The sequence below is a fragment of the Pelophylax lessonae genome (assembly GCF_965119305.1).
Source record: "Pelophylax lessonae genome assembly, chromosome: 8".
Classification (NCBI taxonomy): domain Eukaryota; kingdom Metazoa; phylum Chordata; class Amphibia; order Anura; family Ranidae; genus Pelophylax; species Pelophylax lessonae.
This window is the reverse complement of record NC_138775.1, coordinates 101,160,730-101,183,383: the sequence shown is the minus strand read 5'-3', so window position 1 is coordinate 101,183,383 and position 22,654 is coordinate 101,160,730. Positions and strand designations below refer to the sequence as shown.

Genomic DNA, 22,654 nt, shown 5'->3' with positions numbered 1-22,654 from the left:
GAGACAACTGCAGCTTTGGACATCCTCCCGGTATAACTACCAAAAGTCCAGCAATATGTGGGTACATCGCTGGTCGGAAAGTAGTTACCATTATCATTGAAAGTGAAAGTAAAAAAATCCCAAATTTGCGTTGTCTCCAAAATGGTAAGAGATGGGAAATCTTCCAATGGTGACTCTAGATCTGGTGACCCTGGGGACAACCTGAAACTCCCTAAATTTAAAGGGATTTCCTCTCACTTACTGTTTTGGCTATGGGACAGAAAGTGAAGGGAAATCTCCCCAATGGGTTTCAGATGGCAAAAAAAAAAACTGACAGGGGCATAACCCTCCATTACTCTATTCAAAATGGAAAAAAAAAAAAAAGTTTGCCTTTAGCTATACCAAGACCTGGATAAATGAGATCCTTAATGGACATACAATATTTTACCTTTCAGAGTCACTTGCATAGTGCAGCTGTGGTGACCCTAATCAAAGTGCAGGCAGTGCACATCTTACAAATTGCATGCTTTGCCACCTTGAGAATAATTTCCATGATACTTTGGGCAGCACTGTGAGATTTGCTGCCAAATGAGGATAGCACTGCAGGCTGTATGTGTTAGCAGAGTGTACATAAGCAAGCATGATTGTTGTTTTGAACAGTAACGCGGAGATGAAGATCAAAACTCTTTCACTGTAGGCAGACCCTGCAAGGCGAGGTTGTCATCCCCATTAATTGGGGAAAAGATTCCACTTCTGTTTTAGGCTTCATTTAAACGAGGCATACATAACCATACACCCATGGAGGGCTGTGTATACCTGCATGGGGACAGGTGTTCTGTGCATCCCCATGCAGGCAGTTCCATAGCTGTCAATTGGATTGCAGCAGCGGCACAGACACAGCAGTTGCTCCCAACATTACATGTGTGTGGTTGCAGGTTCACAACCCTGAATGCCTCCAGGATACATTATGGGTCGTGCACCTGCATGGATGCCACAATGGGAGCATGTCAGTTTACATGTGATTACCTATAAGTCCATATTAGTCCCCCCGCCAAAAAATAAAGACATAAAAAGGTTGTTTCTTCTTCTATTCTTTCAGACCTAAATGTGATATTTAGGTCCAAGGTAAAATAATGAAAATAGATGTCTGTTTACCTCTGCCTGCCAATACACTGGATCATTCGCTCGGTTTTTTCCTCTGTTTTTAGATGGAAGGAAAAATTAAACAAAGTAACATCTATTCCAGTCTGCTGTGATTCAGCAGGGGATCTCTCCACGGATCTCCTGCTGATTTGAATAGATGTTATTCGTGTAAAATTATCCATACTAGATAATATGTTTTTAAGTACTTGGGTTTAGATACACTTTAGAATAAATGATGAGAACAGAAAAAATACTTTTCATTAAACCCAGCTTGAAAGTAAAGGTTCACCATGTCAATTTGAGGCAAAGCATCAGGTTTGACCATTCAAGGTAAAGCAAACCTTTTTGCTTTAAAGTGGTTGTAAACACTTAGATATACCCAGTGAAGGGACTGGTCTCAGTTGATACACCGAGATGAAACAAATCCTCCAGGGGATGGAGGGAAGGGACAACCCCCTCCCCTTTCACACAACACCTTTTTTCTCTTGGTGTCAGGTGAATTTGTCAGATTTGATTCATGCTGAAAGAAGAGGAATAAAGCAGCAGACAGAAATGACACTTAGTGCTCTTAACTGAGACAAATAGAAACTTTAGAGGGATATGCTATGTTTATATTTCATGCCTGAGGATTACAACACTTTAAGGACCTACCATGGGATCAATGTCAGCCATCACCCACCTTTCCCTCCCACTCCCCTTTATGTAATCGCTGGAACAAAAAAAAAAAACAATCCCTATATAAGTACCGTATTTACTTACGCTAATGTGATACTAAACGTTTGTTTTTTTTTTCCTTTACCACTTGCCACCTGCCCGTCAAATGATGGCGTAGCAGCTCTCGTTCTGGGACGCTGTCATGTGACCGCGCACCAGAACAGCCTATCTCGTGCACCTGCGGGGGCGTGCAGTGCGGCGATCATGGCCGTGCTGTGTTGCTAGGACACAGCGCGACCCGATTTTGGTAAAGAGCCAATGACTTGGCTCTTTACCCATGTGATCGCCTGTGTCCAGTTGCATTTTGCGGTGCATTCCTATGGGAAATAAATTTAGAAGAGACAAAGCCAAACCTGGCTGGCTAAACCATAATGTTAAAAAACTTATTAGGGGAAAAAAATGGTCTTCAAAAAATATAAATCAGAGGGTACAGTATCGGCTTTCCGGCAATAAAAGGAGGCAAATAAGAAATGTAAATACGAAATCAAAATGGCAAAATGGCTAAAATCAACTTCGAGAGACAAATAGCGGAGGATAGTAAAAAGAACCCTAAGAAATTCTTTAAATATATCAACAGCAAAAAAAAAAAACAAGGGCAGAGCATGTTGCACACTTAATTAATGATGAGGGGAGGATGGTTACAGAGGACACTGAAAAGGCACCAGGCCCGGATGGTGTACATCCGAGAGTACTCAAAGAACTTAGTAAAACTACAGTGCTTTGCGAAAGTATTTGGCCCCCTAAAACTTTTCGACCTTTTGCCACATTTCAGGCTTCAAACATAAAGATATAAAACTGTGATTTTTTTGTGAAGAATCAACAGCAAGTGGAACACAATCATGAAGTGGAACGAAATTTATTGGATATTTCAAACTTTTTTAACAAATAAAAAACTGAAAAATTGGGTGGCAAAATTATTCAGCCCCCTTAAGTTAATACTTTGTAGCGCCACCTTTTGCTGCGATTACAGCTGTAAGTCGCTTGGGGTATGTCTCTATCAGTTTTGCACATCGAGAGACTGGAATTTTTGCCAATTCCTCCTTGCAAAACAGCTCGAGCTCAGTGAGGTTGGATGTAGAGCGTTTGTGAACAGCAGTTTTCTGTTCCTTCAACAGATTCTCGATTGGATTCAGGTCTGGACTTTGATTTGGCCATTCTAACACCTGGATATGTTTATTTGTGAACCATTCCATTGTAGATTTTGCTTTATGTTTTGGATCATTGTCTTGTTGGAAGATAAATCTCCGTCCCAGTCTCAGGTCTTTTGCAGACTCCATCATGGTCCTGTATTTGGCTCAATCCATCTTCCCATCAATTTTAACCATCTTCCTTGTCCCTGCTGAAGAAAAGCAGGCCCAAACCATGATGCTGCCACCACCATATTTGACAGTGGGGATGGTGTGTTCAGGGTGATGAGCTGTGTTGCTTTTACGCCAAACATAACGTTTTGCATTGTTGCCAAAAAGTTAGATTTTGGTTTCATCTGACCAGAGCACCTTCTTCCACATGTTTGGTGTGTCTCCCAGGTGGCTTGTGGCAAACTTTAAACGACACTTTTTATGGATATCTTTAAGAAATGGCTTTCTTCTTGCCACTCTTCCATAAAGGCCAGATTTGTGCAGTATACGACTGATTGTTGTCCTATGGACAGAGTCTCCCACCTCAGCTGTAGATCTCTGCAGTTCATCCAGAGTGATCATGGGCCTCTTGGTTGCATCTCTGATCAGTCTTCTCCTTGTATGAGCTGAAAGTTTAGAGGGACAGCCAGGTCTTTGTAGATTTGCAGTGGTCTGATACTCCTTCCATTTCCATATTATCGCTTGCACAGTGCTCCTTGGAATGTTTAAAGCTTGGGAAATCTTTTTGTATCCAAATCCGGCTTTAAACTTCTCCACAACAGTATCTCTGACCTGCCTGGTGTGTTCCTTGTTCTTCATGATGCTCTCTGCGCTTTAAATGGACCTCTGAGACTATCACAGTGCAGGTGCATTTATACGGAGACTTGATTACACACAAGTGGATTCTATTTATCATCATTAGTCATTTAGGTCAACATTGGATCATTCAGAGATCCTCACTGAACTTCTGGAGAGAGTTTGCTGAACTGAAACTAAAGGGGCTGAATAATTTTGCACGCCCAATTTTTCAGTTTTTTATTTGTTAACAAAGTTTGAAATATCCAATAAATTTCATTCCACTTCATGATTGTGTCCCACTTGTTATTGATTCTTGACAAAAAATTACAGTTTTATATCTTTATGTTTGAAGCCTGAAATGTGGCAAAAGGTCGCAAAGTTCAAGGGGGCCGAATACTTTTGCAAGGCACTGTATATCTAGACCACTGTTCCTGTTTTTTGCTGACAGTATTATGACAGGAAATGTACCAGGGGATTGGAGGAAAGCTAATGTGATACCGATATTCAAAAAAGGGCAGAGGCATGTCTCGGGCAATTATAGGCCGGTCAGCCTGACATCGATAGTATGTAAACTTCTGGAGGGGATGAGTTTGATAAAGACAACAACAGCATCAGCACTAATCAGCACAGGTTTACAAATGGGCGTTCTTGTCAAACCAATCTGTTAACATTCTACGAGGAGGTGAGCTGTGAGCTAGACAGGGGGAGACCAGTGGATGTGGTGTAACTGTATTTCGCTAAGGTGTTTGATACAGTTCCCCACAACCGCTTAATTTATAAAATAAGGTCTGCAGGCATCCACCACAAGGTTTGCTCTTGGATACTGAACTGGCCAAAAGGGCGTTGTCCAAAGGGTGGTAATAAATAGCGCATACTCCGACTGGTCTGGGGTGGTAAGTGGGGTTCCCCAAGGCTCAGTCCTGGGACCAACCCTGTTCAATTCATTCATAAACAGCATTGAGGACAGGATCAGTAGTTCTATATCAGTTTTTGCAGATGACACAAAATTGGGCAAGGCAATAACTGCACAGCATTAAGCAGATATCTTATAGAATGACCTGAACAAAATAGCAGAGTGGGCAACGACGTGGCAAATGAGGTTTAATGTGGAGAAGTGTAAGGTTTTGCACTTGGGGACATAAAAGCACTATACACTTTAGGGGGGAATCAAAAATGGAGAAAGATCTGGGAGTCTTGGTAGAGGATAGACTAGGCAATAGCATGCAATGTCAAGCGGCAGCTGCCAAAGCCGGCAGAATATTAGCATGCATAAAGAAGGGGATGTATACCAGAGATAAAACTATAATCCTTCCACTTTATAAAACTCTGGTCTGACTGCATCTGGAGTATTTTGTCCAGTTCTGGTTGACAGTCCTCAGGAGGGATGTGTTGGAGCTGGAGAGAGTCCAGAGAAGGGCAACTAAACTATTTAGGGGATTGGAGGACCTTAACTATGAAGAGCGTCTACAAACGCTTAATTTATTCTCCCTGGAGAAGAGACGCCTGAGAGGGGACATGATAGCAATTTACAAATACCTCAATGGTGATCTCAGCATAGAAAAAAAGGATTGTATGAGGACGCGAGAACATACAATGTGATTAGATGAGAAGTGTTTTAACCTCAGGCAACGCAGGGAATTCTTTACTGTTAGGGCTACAAGATTGTGGAATTCTCTACCACAAGAGGTAGTTTCTGCGGGAAGTATGGCTACTTTCAAAAAAAATCTTGGACATTCATGGGTACAGTGTAGCATGACCGCGCAATTGTCATTCAAAGTGTGACAGTGCTAAAAGCTGAAAATTGGCCTGGGCAGGAAGGGATTAAAAGTGCACTGTATTGAAGTAGTCAAAATAACAAACTTGTTATATTTACCTGCTCTGTGGTATTGTATAGTGGTATGGTATTGCACAGAGCAGCACTGATCCTCTCCTCGAGTCCTCTAGTCCTGTTTTTTTTTTGTCCTCCCCCCCTCGCCAGTTTATGGGCTTTTTCCCTGTGCTCTGTCTCACATAGGGCAGGTATTCCATCTTGTGGGTGGTCCTTCTTTTGCATTTCTCCCCAGCGCTTACCAGTGGTGCCTTGGTTGTCATTATACAGTCTATATTCATGTTTATGTTTTCTTCATTTTATGTTAACTTTCATTATTTTGCCATCACCAGCACAACATCTCCTGAGGAAGCTATCATCGCAAAACACATTGAGATCTTATAGCTATAATAGTCCCATTGATATTGATGATTGTTATATATGTATCAATGTTATGTTTTGGATGATTGTATCCAATGGACTAAAAGCTGTATATGTCTGGGATACTCCCCATTGTTAGATGTTTATTTCTAATTTTTTTGGAGAGATTAAAAAAAAAGACATTTTATATGCAATAAATTGTTTTTTTTTTTTTTTTAAACAATTCGGTTTTATTGAAGTAAATCAAACATAGTATAAAACAAAAGCATTTCAGTCCCGCTGGGATAGGGGGACAAATAAAAGGTGAACAAGCACATTGTCAAATGGTACAATGAAATACAGTTTAGAGGTGTTAACCGTTCAAGAACAAGGGCAATAAAAATAGCCAATTCAGATACGTTACAATTAGCGTTGAAGATAATAAAATGTAAGCGAAAAAGAAGAGAAAAAAAAAAAATTCTATGCGACCTCGGTCTTGAATAGAAGGAATAGAGAAGACCTCGACCGGAACCTCGTGACCAGTGAAGTCATAATGTTAAAACTGTTTCCAATAAGTTGAAGTGAGCAATAGAAGATGCTAGTGGATAGTGTGAATGGTTAAGATGGGGGGGGGGGGGGGGAGGAGGGCTAGGAGAGAAAAAAAAAAAAAAAAAGTAAATAAATACTGAACAGTAAAAATAACTCCCAATAGGATGTTGCTCTTTGTGCATACTCGTCAAAGATTCAAAGATAAAGTTCTACACACCATAGATAACATCAATAGAGTCATAATAAGCTACTCAGGTAGAGAGTGACTCATGAGTCAAGAATCAAGCAGGCATCAACTCCGAGTAACGGTTGGATAGAGTAATAAATTGTTATTCTTTCAATCTATGTGTGTCAACTCCTGAGATGGTTCAGCACTGTTTAAAGTTCCATTTGTTGTTTTCCATTTAAGAAATAAAAATATATTATATTGCAGCTTACCAATCATTAAATGTGGTGGCTGCATTAGTTTTCTTTTTGTAATTTTTCCCTTTTATTTTTACCTGGTGTTGTTGGTAAGTTTGTATTACTGCAGTTGAGACATAGCATGCCTCTTCTGAAATAAAAACCTGCCTGCTTGCAGTTTTACAAAAGTTAGGTTTATTTCCACTTTAGGCAGTTACAGCACCGGTTTTCTTTTTCCTTTTGGTTAAAGCTTAATCTGTAACTTGTACCTGTAGGTAAGCCTATGATAAGGAATACTTATAGGTAGTGTAAATATCTCCTAAACATGCACCGTTTAGGAGATATTTACTTTGCATGCAGCCAGTGACATCACTGGCTGCATGCACTCTGAAGGAACGGCTCACCATGCCGTTCCTTTAGAGCCCTGTGCTGTGAGCAGCGGCCTCCATGCACAACGTCATCACAGCTCCAGCCAATCAGATAGCCGGAGAACACAAACCCGGAAGGAAGACGGGTTAACATGTCGGCCGTGTCAGTGGTTTGTGGGCGCTGCTGCGGGGGCTTTGTTCTAAGGTAAGTATTTTATGATGAGCTAGTATGCAATGCATGCTAGCTCATTATGCCTTTGTCTTTCAGATTTTTTTTTTTTTGGAGACTTACAACCTCTTTAAAGGAAGTTTAAAAATAACAGGCTTACTGGTGAGAACTGAGGAAACAAAACCTAAAAACTTAAACCTAGAAAAAATGAATTCAGCCACCACATTTAAGGATTAATAACTGCAATATTATACTTTTTAATTTTGGTTTTGATCCTTCTTTAAGGTCTCATTCAGCTGAGTAACTGGCAAGTGACCTGTGAAGTGCCCCCCAAAGGCCATATTTTGGGGGTAATAATTCCTCGTTTCCACTGAGCGGTACAGTTCGGTACGGTACGCAATTTTTGCCGTTTCCATTGTCAAAAGTTGTGAATGGTACCCTAATTCCGAACCGTACTGTACCACTTTTTTGGGACCCTTTTTTTGTACCAAGCACATTAGTACCGTACCAACAGGTTGGAGCTACACTGTTGAGGTACTGCTGAGGTACTGTTGGCGGTGGAAACGCAAGGCTGATCAAGGTGTAGCGTTCTGAACCATACTAAACTGTACCGAACCGAACTGTACCACCCAGTGGAAACGAGGCATTAGTGTACTGGTGCACAGTGGACTGAATGCTATTTACAATAAGTGGACTGCCCCTGTATTTATATTACTTTCCTCTAGACTGCATGTAAAAGGTTACCCCAACAGCTTAGGCTCTAATGGCTTCTCTGCGTAAACCTATCCTCAAAGTTGTATTAAACCCTCAGCATTTTATATGAACACTTTGGTCACAATCAAATAAACTCTCCCCTGTAAACTATTTAGTAAAATTTTCACCTCAGTCCTTGCAGTTTACAACCTTTCAATGCTGCTGACTTTTGCTCTCTCAGTGCTGCTTTCCTATTCTTCCAGATTTCACAGGAAATAGTTAAATTATATGTGAACCCTTACCTTGTAAAACAACCCATTAAGTTTAAAAAAGAAACTTAAAGCAAAACATGCGTGTATACTGTAAATATAAAAACATTGTATATGCCATTTTAAAAAAAAAAAGTCCTCACATATCTCTGTTTGCAGCTGCATAAGCGGCTTGGAGAGGTGGGAGTGGAGAATCAGCAGGACAATGAACTGAATGGCTGTGCAGGGAGCGGGGGTGGGGGGTCAAATTTGATCATTGGAGGACAGGCAGGCTGAGTTCCTAGCATAGACAGAACACTGATCATGCTGGGAAGGATGTGCTCTCACGTCTATCGTGGTCAGTTTGAGATAGGAAAACAGAGGGACTGGCAGGATCACTATTTATTTCACAAAAAGGAAGAAATGCAAAGAGAACAAGAAACTTTTTTTTATAACAAGGACATGGTACAACAGACACATATCAGGGATGGTGTAATGCACAGGTGTCAAACACAAGGCCCGCGGGCCAAATCAGGCCCTCCAGGCCATTTCATGTGGCCCTTGCACCTCTCCTGCAGCTGCTGCATCTCCCTCATCTCTGCCCCTACCTTGGCTCAGCAGACGACAGCAGAGAGGACGGAACTCCTCTACCAGACCTTGTGCTTCCCCCTGCAGCTGCAGAGAGGACCACCCCCCAAACTGCAGTTGGCAGCAGAGAGGAGGACACAACTCCTCTTACAGATCCTGCACCTCTGTGCAGCCGCAGCACCCCCTCCTCTCCGCCTCTATTGGTCTCAGCATTCAGCAGACTCTGGCAGCTGACTGCAGCCCTCCTCCAGACCTTGCAGTTGCTGCTTCCCAGCTCTGTCTCCAGCTTCTTCCCAGCAGCAGCACATAGTAAAGCGGATGCACTGTGATGTAAGGGAGGGTGGGGGCTTTTGACTTCTGATAGTGGTGGGCTACAGATAGAACCGGCCCTCTGGGGGCAACCATAATTCTGATGCGGCCCAAGATGAAATTGAGTTTGACACCCCTGGTGTAATGTATTCTTTAACAGTGGACAGCGCAGTCTTCAAGCAGTCTGTTCACTTGAGGGGAGAAGGAGGAGAAAAGAGGAGCAGGGGAGTGCCTTACTATCCTAGGCTATAAGGTTGTGTGCCTATTGATGCACACAGTGTAGGGAGACACAACTCTAGTCCCTGCATGTAAGGGTGGCTCCATGGGATGCTGCAAGTGAAAGGAGTCATTCTGAAACAGTAAACCTGGGGTTGGGGTCATGCCACCAGTTGGACTATAGGTTAGAATTAAAAAATAAAAAGCTGCATACTCAGCAAGTGACTAAATCAGCTGATCAAAGTGTTTAGCAGAGGGTTTATTAAACCCACAACAGTAAAATCAGTGTGTATATGCAGTAACGCATGCTTGTTATACTCACTGTGGAACCTATGGAAGTTAATCCTCTTCATTGTGTAAAAAGTCTGTTTGATCCTGTCTCCTCTGATCGTCCCCTTCTTCCCTGTCCTCTAATTATTTTCTGATAATACAGAGCTCGGGGACAAGTTGCACATGCTTAGTTTGGTATATATTGCTATTGAGTTTTTTTTTTCTTGTGAGAGTGCATGTCATCAGCACAGGGCCAATCAGCACTGTCCAAATAGAGGGTCGGTGGTCTTGTATGCTTATAAGACAGTCATGCAAAAATGAAAACTCCTCCTACAAGCTTTAACTAGACACTGGTAGAAGTCACAAGACTGCTATATACTGCTGATGAGAAAAGGTATTTGGCAGTTTCTATTTACTGAAATAATTGCATTTCCATGTTTTGTGTACTGTAGGAGACCTGATATAGTGAATGCAGGGTCTTGGGTTTGGTAACATTTTAATATTACTTTTAATGAGTTTCTCTTATATCCTCAGATTTTCCAACTTTTGAATAGTTCTATGTTACCTATTAACAAATATGAAATAATAAATAGAATAAACATTCACAATTCACACTAGTTGTAACAATTCCAGACATTTCATGTGTTGGGAGAATGGAAAAAATCTTTTTATTTATATTTCTGAGTCTCAATTTATTAGACAAGATGCACTTTCAGCGAAGAAGTGCTGCAACATGATATAGTGAAGGAATTCTGAACTGTATTGATAGAGCTAAATATATCATAATTATAATATAAGGTCAGAGATCAAACAGGGTGTGTGGGGGGTTTACAGCAGACAAGAAAGGCTGAGTTAAGTGGCTCTTAAGAGCCATCAGATTCAGTGTTTCTATGGAAATATGTTAGAAACGGTTTTCAAATATAGATGCTAGAGACAGTACTTGATGTTTCGCTAAACAGATCCTAGATCTGGCAGATCTAATAGGCAAGGTCTCAGTCTAAATTAAAAAAATATATATATTCTTTCAAAGAACATGACTACTTTACAGCTGACAAAAGGCAGATAAGTAAAATTCTCAGAATACATTATCATTTATAAATTTGCCAGAAATGAAAAACCTTTATATTTGGAACTGAAGAATAATTAGTGCAAAGTGTGCTATGTATACTGCAGGAGCCATCTAACTTTCACTCTATACTACTAACTGCACTCCGTAGTCTTTACTGTAATTAAATTAGATAATTATCATTTCTGATTGGTTTATAAGGGTCATGGCACTTTGTACTTAGCTTATTCACTAAAGCGATGCAAAGTGCAATGTCTAAGAATTAGAACATTTGTTTCCTGCTAGTTACTGAGCAAGTCTTTGAAAGTCTTTCACCTTAGCCCTTCAGAAAGCAAGCCATGTGTTCCAAGGCAGATTCATTCTTAAAGAATAGATAGATAGATAGATAGATAGATAGATAGATAGATAGATAGATAGATAGATAGATAATAGGTTGATAGATAGATAGATAGATAGATAGATAGATAGATAGATAGATAGATAGATAGATAGATAGATAGATAGATAGATAGATAGATAGATAGATAGATAGATAGATAGATAGATACGAATCAGGAACAGGGTTTCATTTACTGTATATAAGTAAACTAAATTGCTATACCACTCAACGCTTTGCTCTTTGTATTGGTTTATAAAGATTGACAATCAGTACAATCACAATGACTTAGACAACCCATTTTTTGATAATGATCTGATAAATTTCCAAGGGTTTGGTTGTCAGTTAAAACTAAAATATTCCTGAAAGCCAGAAAAAACATTCAATTGACCAGTCATTCCGCTATAGAAAAAGTTATATTGTCACTGCATCTGTGTAATAAATACAGGGCGTAACAAAAAAAAAAAATCATATCACATCCCATATGTTCTCAATAAAAATAACAAAAGGTATTGTATCTTTTATCAGAAATTATTGTTATTATTATTATCATTATTATTTCTATCCTTGAATATTTATAGTTAAGTTGAGAAAACATTGTTATATTATGTAACACCATGTTCCAAACAAATAATCAGAGTACAGCTAGTATTGTCAGAATATAACTATCACTTCACTACTGAAAATATTAAGATAAAAAAAAGCACAGAAATACATAGATTTTTTCCTATTACCAAATGTTGTTAGTTTTATATATCAACCTACTGTACAGCATGTGGTGTAAAAATAACTATGGTTATATAATTATTATCATGTTCAGTCACTGCACACCATTGCTCAGAGTATCTGCCTCACTATAATCTCTGTATTATCTTTGTCCTACACATATTTCTTTGGGTAACCTGCAATGACACACCTGTGATTCACATTATATCAGTCTGCATGTATTGAGAAAGAAAGAAAGAAAGAAAGAAAGAAAGAAAGAAAGAAAGAAAGAAAGAAAGAAAGAAAGAAAGAAAGAAAGAAAGAAAGAAAGAAAGAAAGAAAGAAAGAAAGAAAGAAAGAAAGAAAGAAAGAAAGAAAGAAAGAAAGAAAGAAAGAAAGAAAGAAAGAAAGAAAGAAAGAAAGAAAGAAAGAAAGAAAAGAAAGAAAGAAAGAAAGTGTGCACAAAGGTATGTGCGCCTATGTATGCTGCACACATATTTACACGTTTTAAAGTAGTTATTCAGACATATTTACCAAAAGCAAATTTTTGAACAGCATCCTCACATAAAGGTAATGATCATTTGGTGTCATATTTTTCTATCTAAGAAATAATTGCTTGCTATTATTCTTAGCAACATCAAACTCATAATTACTTGCAAAGACCTTTATAAAGCAAATGTAAACACACCTATTTCCCATGTAATCTACAAAAGCATCCATTCCATGGTAATATGATAAGATGAGAAGAGAACACATTTGAACATGCAGTGATGGGTAGAATGTTACCTTGGCTGGGAGTTGCTGGAGCTGCACTCAGGTACCAGGCACAGTGACAGTTCAGACAGACAGTCCCTTCTTCTGACACTCTGGCTGGGATTTTTTTGTGTCCCTGTAAAGTAACTTTACCTCTTCTATAGACTAGCAGGGATCCTTTTCTCCTTCCATGTGCTACACATCTCATTTTCAGAGCTCAGATAAGTTTGTAGTTTGGTTTAATCTATCTCACTTTGTAAAGACACCTATGCAATCACTTTTTGTAGTCTGATCCATGCACTCTACCAACCTCCCTTACATACACATTACTAATTGTTGCTGTTATTCTCCTTCTCTTATATATCTCATCACCCTCTGGGTATCTTTTTATTCTCCCAGCCTATCTTTCCCTGTATTTTACAGCTTAGTACTAAGTATAAGAGCTTGAATTTCTCCATATAATTTTTAAACCTTTTTGAACCCTCTCTGCCACTGTTCTATATGTCCTATAGCTCAGTGTGGTATCAGCCTGGATCTCTCTCTCATCTGCTGTATCTCTGCATCTCTCCCCCCTTCTCTTTCTCTCCTCCTAGCTGTTCGTTTGAGCAGTTGGTGGGTTTTGCAGAGGAATCTGACAGCACTGGGCTGGATGATCTCTACATGTGATTACAGTCTGTATTCACACTGCAGCCTGGTGGGAGAGTGGAACTCTGGACTGCAAAGGTCATGAGCTCTCACTGCCACATCTGCTGCTGGCTGGTGGAACATCACTTACTATACCTATAAAGGAGTGCTGAGTGAACTTACCTGCATTTCAAAGAGATGTCTGTTTTACCTGGTGTAACTTGGTGTTAGAGATATTAGATTTTCAGAAAGTGTTAACCACTTACATACCTCCCAACATTTGAACTTTGGAATGAGGGACACTGGAAGAGGGATAAGACCTGTGCAGGGCCGGCGCTCCCGCTAGGCGAAACAGGCAGTCGCCTAGGGTGCACTGCCGCCTAGGGCGCAGCCTTACCTCTAAAGTGTCCCTGATTCGCTGGAATCGTCCCCAGCGAATCAGGGCTGAGTACAGGAAAGCTTGCGGGCACGGCGGTACGGGCGGCTTGGTTCCCATGCACCGGGAGTGACACGTGGCAGCCGGTCTCTCTCCCTGGCTGCAGCCTGCCTGTGTTGTGTCAGTGCAGAGAGCGGAGAGCACTGAACCCGCCCCTTCCTGTGTTTCCTGTACACCGAGGAGGCGGGAGCAGCTCACCACTCTGTGCAACAGCGCCGCTCTGATCTGAGGTCTGTGACTGTGATTTACATCTAATACTAACTTGCTGGGAGGGTAAATGGATATCGAACTGGGGGGGGGGATGTATGGAGAGGGGGGGATGTATGGAGATGGGGGGATGTATGGAGAGGGGGGGGATGTATGGAGAGGGGGGGTGTATGGAGAGGGGGGATGTATGGAGATGGGGGGATGTATGGAGAGGGGGGTGTATGGAGAGGGGGAGGATGTATGGAGAGGTGGGGGGTATGGAGAGGGGGAGGATGTATGGAGAGGGGGGATGTATGGAGATGGGGATGTATGGAGAGGGGGATGTATGGAGAGGGGGGGTGTATGGAGAGGGGGGATGGTGTATGGAGAGGGGGGATGTATGGAGAGGGGGGGATGTATGGAGAGGGGGGTGTATGGAGAGGGGGGATGTATGGAGATGGGGGATGTATGGAGAGGGGGGGTGTATGGAGAGGGGGGGATGTATGGAGATGGGGGGGTGTATAGAGAGGGGGGGGGTGTATGGAGATGGGGGATGTATGGAGATGGGGAGGATGTATGGAGAGGGGGGGTGTATGGAGAATAGGGGATGTATGGAGATAGGGGGATTGTATGGAGCTGGGGGGAGGGTGTATGGAGCTGGGGGGATGTATGGAGATAGGGGATTGTATGGAGCTGGGGGGGTGTATGAAGCTGGGGGGATGTATGGAGATAGGGGGGGTGTATGGAGCTGGGGGGTGTATGGAGCTGGGGGGATGTATAGAGAGGGGGAGGATGTATGGAGATGGGGGATGTATGGAGAGGGGGGGTGTATGGAGAGGGAGGATGTATGGAGAGGGGAGGGGTGTATGGAGAGGGGGGAGTATGTATGGAGAGGGGGAGGATGTTTGGAGGGGGGGGGATGTATGGAGAGGGGGGGATGTATGGAGAGGGGGAGGATGTATGGAGAGGGGGATGTATGGAGAGGGGGAGGATGTATGGAGAGGGGGGATGTATGGAGAGGTTGAGGATGTATGGAGAGGGGGGATGTATGGAGAGGGGGAGGATGTATGGAGTGGGGGGGATGTATGGAGAGGGGGAGGATGTATGGAGAGGGGGGGTGTATGGAGCTGGGGGTGTGTATGGAGCTGGGGGGATGTATGGAGATGGGGGATGTATGGGGGGTGTATGGAGAGAGGGGGAGGATGTATGGAGAGGGGGGATGTATGGAGAGGGGGGTGTATGGAGAAGGGGAGGATTATGGAGAGGGGGTGTATGGAGAGGGGGAGGATGTATGGAGAGGGGGGTGTATGGAGAGGGAGGGGGTGTATGGAGAGGGGGGATGTATGGAGAGGGGGAGGATGTATGGAGAGGGGGATGTATGGAGAGAGGGGGATGTATGGAGAGGGGGGAGGATGTATGGAGGGGGGGGATGTATGGAGAGGGGGGATGTATGGAGAGGGGGATGAAGTATGGAGAGGGGGGATGTATGGAGAGGGGGAGGATGTATAGAGGGGGGAGGATGTATGGAGAGGGGGAGGATGTATGGAGAGGGGGATGTATGGAGAGAGGGGGATGTATGGAGAGGGGGGAGGATGTATGGAGAGGGGGGATGTATGGAGAGGGGGGGATGTATGGAGAGGGGGAGGATGTATGGAGAGGGGGGATGTATGGAGAGGGGGAGGATGTATAGAGAGGGGGAGGATGTATGGAGAGGGGGAGGATGTATGAAGAGGGGGGATGTATGGAGAGGGGGAGGATGTATGGAGATGTTGGATGCATGGAGATGGGTGGGATGTATGGAGATGGGGGGTGTATGTAATCTTCCTATCACCCCACCCCATGTCATCTTCACCCCCCCGTACCCCACTGTCATCTTCCTACCATCCCACCCCCTGTCATCTTCACCCCCCCCCCCCTGTACCCCACTGCCAGCTTCCTACCACCAAAGCCCCTTAAATTTACTGGTGCACATCATATATGATGGACGCAGGGAAAATGTTTTTCTTCCTGTGACAACACGGACACAAGGACATTTCTCCTTCCAGTGAAACCACCAATGCAGGGAATTTTTTATTTCAGTGACACCAAGGATGCAGGGACAATCTTTTTTCCAATGACACCACAGGTGCATTTCTACCTAAAACCCATCTCACCCATAGTGCAGTGACTGTATTTTAAAAATGTTTTAAAGCTTTTTTGTTTGTTTGCGTTTTTTTTTTGGGGGGGGGGGGGCGCAAGTAGCTGGTCTTGCCTAGGGCGCAAAATAGTCTAGTACCGGCCCTGGACCTGTGGTGCGCGTAGTGAGCCGTTGTAAAATGTGGGTGTGACCAATCGCTTAGCAGTGGGAGGAGCTTAAGATATGTGATTAAACAAAACTCAGGCTTCCTTGTGCACATAAAATATGCTTTGATTGCTTTGTCTGAGCCTACCGTAAAGTATAATTAAAATAGTCAGGCACTGCATAGCAACCAGCAACTGTTGAGACAAAGAAGACTTTGGTGGGAAGTATATAATGTACAGTATATAGTGCAGAAGTATGTAATGCAGGGGACAGGAGTATGTAATGTATAAAATGCAGGGGACAGGAGTATGTAATGTACAGAATGCAGTGGACAGGAGTATATAATGTACAGAATGCAGGGGTCAGGAGTGTGTAATTTACAGAATGCATTGGACAGGAGTGTGTAATGTACATAATGCAGGGGACAGGAGTATGTAATGTACAGAATGCAGGGGTCAGGAGTTTGTAATGTAGAGAATGCAGGGGGGCAGGAGTATGTGATGTACAGAAGGCAGAAGCCAGGAGTGTGTAATGTAAAGAATGCAGGGGACAGGAGTGTGTAATGTACAGAATGCAGGAAGCAGGAGTATGTAATGTACAGCATGCAGAGGTCAGGAGTGTGTAATGTATAGAATGCAGGGGGCAGGAGTATGTAATGTGGTATCAGGACAATATCCCCCTGGACAATATCCCCCCGGACATTATCCCCCGGGCAATATCCCCCGGGACAATATCCCCCGGAAAACATCCCCCTGGACATAATCCCCCCGGGACAACATCCCCCCGGATAATATCCCACTCGGGACAACATCCCCTGGACATAGGGTTAGGGTTAGAGGGTTAGGGTTAGGGTTAGAGGGGGGATATTATCTAGGGGGATATTGTCCAGGGAGGATATTGTCCGGGGGGATGTTGTCCAGGGGGGATATTGTCCGGGGTATGTTGTCCAGGGGGGATAGTGACCGGGGGTTATTGTCCGGGGGGATATTGTCCGGGGGGATATTGTCCTAGAATCATGTAATGTATAGAATGCAGGGGGCAGGAGTGTGTAATGTACAGAATGCAGGGGACAGCAGTATGCATTGTATAGAATGCAGGGGTCAGGAGTATGTAATGTACAGAATGCAGTGGATAGGAGTGTGTAATGTACAGAATGCAGGGGACAGTAGTGTGTAATGTACAGAATGCAGGGGACAGTAGTGTGTAATGTATAGAATGCAGGGGGCGGCTCCATCCATTCCCCTCAATCCCATCCTGACTCCATCCACCACCCCGATCCCATTCCGGCTCCATCCACCACCCTGATTCAATCCCGACTCCATCCACCACCCTGATTCAATCCCATCTCCATAGTTACATAGTTACATAGTTACATAGTAGGCGAGGTTGAATAAAGACAATAGTCCATCCAGTTCAACCTGTGTAGGTGTGTGTGACTGTAATCATCTAACATAGCCCTCAATCTCCTGATCCTTGAGATGTAAGTCTAAGAGTCTTTTGAAAGTCACCATACTACCCGCAGAAACCACCTCTTGTGGTAGACAATTCCACAATCTTGTAGCCCTAACAGTAAAGAACCCCCCACGTTGCCTGAGGTTAAAACGCTTCTCCTCTAATCGCATTGTATGTCCTCGAGTCCTCATGCAATTCCTTCGAATGAACAGCTTTTCTTCTAAGCTGAGATCCCCATTAAGATATTTATAAATTGCTATCATGTCCCCTCTCAGACGTCTTTTCTCCAGGGAAAATAAATCGAGCGATTGCAGCCGCTCTTCATAGGTAAGGTCCTCCAACCCCCTAATCAGTTTAGTTGCCCTTCTCTGGACTTTCTCCAGCTCCAACACATCCCTCCTGAGGACTGGCGACCAGAACTGGACAGAATACTCCAGATGCGGTCGGACCAGAGTTTTATAAAGTGGAAGGATTATAGTCTTATCTCTGGAATACATCCCTTTCTTTATGCATGCTAATATTCTGTTGGCTTTGGAAGCTGCCGCTTGGCATTGCATGCTGTTGCCTAATCTATCATCAACTAAGACTCCCAAATCTTTCTCCATTTTTGATTCCCCCAAGGGTTCCCCTCCTAACGTGTATTGTGTTTTTATGTTTTTGGTCCCCAAGTGCAAAACCTTACACTTCTCCACATTAAACCTCATTTGCCATGTCGTTGCCCACTCCGTAATTTTGTCCAGGTCATTCTGTAGGATATCTGCTTCATGCTGTGCAGTTATTGCCCTGGCCAATTTTGTGTCATCTGCAAAAACTGATAACGAACTACTGATCCCTTCCTCAATGCTGTTTATGAATAAATTGAACAAGGTTGGTCCCAGGACTGAGCCCTGGGGCACCCCGCTTACTACCTCAGACCAGTCTGAGTATGCGCTGTTTATTACTACCCTTTGGACACGGCCTTTTAGCCAATTCCGTATCCAAGAGCAAACCCTGCTGTCGATACCTGCAGACCTTATTTTATAAATTAAGCGCTTGTGGGGAACTGTATCAAACGCCTTAGCGAAATCCAAGTACACCACATCCACTGGTCTCCCCCTATCTAGCTCACAGCTCACTTCCTCGTAGAATGCTAAGAGATTGGTTTGACAAGAACGCCCATTTGTAAACCCGTGCTGGTTACTACTGATGATGTTGTTGTCTTTAGCATACTCTACGATATAGTCCCTTATCATCCCCTCCAAAAGTTTACATATTATTGATGTCAGACTGACAGGCCTATAATTTCCCGGGATATGTCTCTGGCCCTTTTTGAATATCGGAATCACGTTAGCCTTCCTCCAATCCCCTGGTACATCTCCTGTCCTAATACTGTCAGCAAAGATCAGGAACAGTGGTCTAGATATAACCATACTGAGTTCCTTGAGCACTCTCGGATGTACGCCATCCGGGCCTGGTGATTTGTTTGTGTTAAGTTTATCCAGTCTTTCCCTGATTTCCCCCTCTGTTAGCCATAGTGGCAAGTCCTGTGTATTACTACTAACCATACAGTCATGGTCAGTGTACCCTTCCTTTTCCTGCGTAAAGACTGACGAGAAAAAAGAATTCAGCACGGTTGCTTTTTCAGTGTCCTCTGTAACCATCCTCCCATCATCGTTAATTATGTGTGCAATATGCTCTGCCCTAGTTTTTTTGCTGTTGATATATTTAAAGAATTTCTTTGGGTTTTTTTTACTATCCTCCGCTATTTGTCTCTCAAAGTTGATTTTAGCCATCTTGATTTCGTGTTTACACTTCTTATTTTCCTCCTTGTATTGCTGGAAGGCCGATACTGTGCCCTCTGATTTATATTTCTTGAAGGCCAATTTTTTTCCCCTAATAAGTTTTTTAACGCTACGGTTTAGCCAGCCAGGTTTGGCTTTGTCTCTTCTAAATTTATTCCCCATAGGAATGCACTGCAAGATGCCTTTGCTTAATATTGTTCTAAAGCATTCCCATTTTTCCTCTGTGGTCAGTGATCCCAGGGTTTGGTCCCAGTTTACCCTTTCCATCAATGAGTACAATTTTGGAAAGTCTGCCCTTCTGAAGTTTAGGGTTCTTATGTTCCCCACTTGCCTTTTTATATTGTTATTTATACTAAATGTGATCATCCTGTGATCGCTAGAGCCCAGGTTGTCCTGGACTCCTACCTCCGAGATTATGTCTGGGTCATTAGTGATCAATAGATCCAGGATAGCATTCTCTCTAGTAGGGGAATCCACAAACTGCGACATGTAGTTATCCTGTAAGGTTTCCGTGAATAGCCGGGCCTTATGCGAGTGTGCAGTCCCCTCTTCCCAGTCAATGTCGGGATAATTGAAGTCCCCCAATATGATGACTGATCCTAGTTTTGCCGCTTTACCTATTAGTGCTAAAAATTCCAGCTCTACCTCCTCCCCTTGGTTAGGTGGCCTATAGCAAACCCCCACAACTACTTTTCCCTTATCTTCTTCCCTATCGAGTTCAACCCACACAGATTCTAAATCCATGCTCATCCCATCCGTAATGTCACTCCTTTCTAGCACCTTTATATTGTTCTTGACATAGAGACATACCCCTCCCCCTCTTTTACCAACCCTGTCCTTCCGGTACACCGAATACCCTTGGATATTGGCCAGCCAGTCATGTGAGGGGTCGAACCAAGTCTCCGCTATTCCCACAAGGTCTATGTCTTCCTCATGTACTAACATTTCCAACTCATCCATCTTATTAGCTAGGCTCTTGGCATTAGCATATACCCCTCTTAGTTTTACGGAAGTTAAACGTGATTGGCGGTTTTGTTTATTTCTGTTTGGTCTGCTGTTCTCCCGCACAGATAGTCCATCTATCCCCCGATCCCATCCCAACTCTATCCATTCCCCGATCTCATCCCGACTCCATCTGTCCCCCGATCCCATCCCATCTCCATCCGTCCCCCGTTCCCTTTCTGGCTCCATTCATCCCTAATCCCATCCCTTCTCCATCCATCCCCACGATCCCGCCCAAGCTCCATCCATCCCAAACACCTATCCCAGCTCTATCCATCCCAAACACCCACCCTAGCTCTATCCATCCCAAACACCCATCCCAGCTCCATCCATCCCAAACACCCATCCCAGCTCCATATATCCCCCCTACACCCATACCAGCTCCATTCATTCCAAACACCCTTACCAGCTCCATCCACCCCCCCCCACACCCATCCCAGCTCCATCCATCCCAAACACCCACCCCTCCACACCTATCCCAGCTCCACCCACCCCAAACACCCACCCCAGCTTCATCCATCCCAAACACCCATCACAGCTCCATCCAACCCCCACTCCCATTCCAGCTCCATCCATACCCTGCACCCACCTCAGCTCCATCCACCCCAAACACCCATGCCAGCTCTATCCACCCCAGCTCCATTCATCCCAAACACTCACCCCAGCTCCATCCATCCCAAACACCCATTCCCGCGCCATCCACCCCAAACACTCATCCCAGCTCCATCCATCCCAAACACCTATCCCAGCTCCATCCATCCCAGCTTCATCCACCCCCCACACCCATCCCAGCTCCATCCATCCAAAAAACACATCCCAACTCCATACACCTACCCATCTCCATCAATCCCAAACACCCACCCCAGGTCCATCCATCCCAAATACCCACCCCAGCTCCATCCACCAACACACCCACCCCAGCTCCATCCACCCCAAACACCCATTCCAGCTCAATCCATCCCAGCTCCATTCATCCCAAAAACTCACCCCAGCTCAATAGATCCCAAACACCCATCCCAGCTCCATCCACCCCAAACACCCATCCCAGTTCCATTCATCCCAAACACCTATCCCGGCTCCATATATCCCAAACACCCACCCCAGCTCCATCCATCCCAAACACCCATCCCAGCTCCATCCACCCCATACACCCACCTTAGCTCTTTCCATTCCAAACACCCACACAGCTCCATCCATCCCAAGCACCCACCCCAGCTCCATCCATCTCCCACACCCACCCCAGCTCCATCCACCCCCCACACGCATCCCAGCTCCATCCATCCCAAACACCCATCCCAGCTTCATCCACCCCATACACCTACCCATCTCCATCCATCCCAAACACCCACCCCAACTCCATCCACCAACACACCCACCCCAGCTCCATCCACCCTAAACACCCATTCCAGCTCAATCCACCCCAGCTTCATTCATCCCAAACACTCACCCCAGCTCCATCCATCCCAAACACCCATCCCAGCTCCATCAACCCCAAACACCCATCCCAGTTCCATTCATCCCAAACACACATTTCAGCTCAATATATCCCAAATGCCCACCCCAGCTCCATCCATCCCAAACACCTATCCCAGCTCCATCCACCCCATACACCCACCTTAGCTCTATCCATTCCAAACACCCACACAGCTCCATCCATCCCAAGCACCCACCCCAGCTCCATCCATCTCCCACACCCACCCCAGCTCCATCCACCCCCCACCCACCCCCCACACGCATCCCAGCTCCATCCATCTCAAACACCCATCCCGGCTCCATCGACCCCATACATCCCAAACACCCACCCCAGCTCCATCCACCAATACACCCACCCCAGCTCCATCCACCCCAAACACCCATTCCAGCTCAATCCACCCCAGCTCCATTCATCCCAAACACTCATCCCAGCTCCATCCATCCCAAACACCCATCCCAGCTCCATCCACCCCAAACACCCATCCCAGTTCCATTCATCCCAAACACCCATCCCAGCTCCATATATCCCAAACGCCCACCCAGCTCCATCCATCCCAAACACCCACCCCAGCTCCATCCATTCCAAACACCCATCCCAGCTCCATCCACCCCATACACCCACTTTAGCTCTATCCATCCCAAACACCCACACATCTCCATCCATTACAAACAGACCCAAGGTCCATCCATCCCGCACACCCACCCCAGCTCCATCCATCCCAAACACCCACCCCAGCTCCATTCATCCCCCCCACCCACCCCAGCTCCATCCATCCCAAACACCCACC

General features: G+C 44.4%; 1 protein-coding gene across 1 annotated transcript in view; it reads right to left on the bottom strand.

Annotated features, from left to right (window-relative positions):
* Positions 1-13,479, bottom strand: part of KCNJ4 (potassium inwardly rectifying channel subfamily J member 4) — a 254,324-nt gene extending 240,845 nt beyond the window's left edge. The window contains exon 1 of the mRNA XM_082265853.1: positions 13,439-13,479. The gene's annotated coding sequence lies outside the window, so the exon portion shown is untranslated. The remainder of the gene's footprint in view (positions 1-13,438) is intronic.
* Positions 13,480-22,654: the final 9,175 nt, after the last annotated feature.